The sequence below is a fragment of the Borostomias antarcticus genome (genome assembly GCF_949987555.1).
Source record: "Borostomias antarcticus genome assembly, chromosome: 20".
Classification (NCBI taxonomy): Eukaryota; Metazoa; Chordata; class Actinopteri; order Stomiiformes; family Stomiidae; genus Borostomias; species Borostomias antarcticus.
Window position 1 is genome coordinate 18,975,832 of NC_140253.1, and position 1,106 is coordinate 18,976,937.

The 1,106-nt window shown below is 44.8% G+C and overlaps 1 long non-coding RNA gene across 1 annotated transcript; it reads left to right on the forward strand.

Moving 5' to 3' along the window:
- Positions 1–367: 367 nt before the first annotated feature.
- LOC311322293 lies at positions 368–893 on the forward strand. The gene is made up of 3 exons (XR_014630929.1): positions 368–481; positions 602–718; positions 807–893. It is a non-coding gene; the product is annotated as an uncharacterized lncRNA (long non-coding RNA).
- Positions 894–1,106: the final 213 nt, after the last annotated feature.

The following is a 1,106-nucleotide window of genomic DNA, read 5'->3' on the forward strand; positions in this document are numbered from 1 at the left end:
CATTGACCGCATCTGTCCTGGGCAGATGCCGGCAGAGAATCAAAAAAAAAAAGTATAGAATAGTGGCGTGTCACTAATTACTTATCGGCTGTAATGACTTGTTGAATTGCTGTTTTAGTCGCTTCTTCCCCTCTGCCTACTTTCCCATAGGGTCCTTATGTGTTTATAACCTTAATATTTTTTTGTTTATTGGGCAGACTGTATTGCAGTGTGGAGTTTCTGGGGGAGGACACTGTCGGTTGTCCCAGTATCCTGGCTCTCCAAAAAGGATGGGGTAAGAACATGTTTGTGTGAACAATGTTTCTGATTGGTGTGCTACTTTTCAATTGTACAGGGAAGCGGGTACTAACATGGTTTCACTCACAGTTGCAGATGTGTTCCTGGCCAATGAACAAAGTCAGCCAACGGATAAAGAGCTGTGTGGAACCTAACCCTGGCTGGGCGCTCCACAGAGTCCGGGTTTTCCCAAAGTCCACAACTGGTACTGTTTGCATTTTAAGCTGTTAAAAAATACTGATGGGGGGGAAAAAATATCATGACTCATTATTCTGAGGAAAAAGGATGGCTGAAATGTATTGATTATGGTACTTTATGCACACAGATCATTACGAAGGTGCCAGGCTCATGGCAAAAGTCTTTGAGCAGCAGTCGTCAATGGACGAGTGCCAAGACGTTCGAAAGAGACGGCGCAACACGCGCTATCACTCCAGTGACGAAGGTAATATACTAAAGTGCATTCAACAGTCCCAAAAGAGTAGTACTTTTGAAATCGAGTAATCGGAGCTAATATACTGATATTCCACTAGATATTCCAAGCCCAGGACAGCCATTGGTCCCAACAATGCAGGCCAAAGACAGTATGCCAGGTGCCGGAGTTGAAAGGCCTCTGCCGGCTGTCCAGTACATTCCACGTGTGCTGTACAATCCAGGTATGCATGTTTGTGTTGAAATGAAATGTCTATGCCTACTGCACACTGATAGTTGGACTATTTTTTATTTATTTTGAATACCATTTTACTCATCTGGCAGATTTTCCAAGCTTGTCCCATGTGAGCGAGCGGGGCCCAGACCCCAGGTATAGCACCCCAGCCAGATCATATAGCACC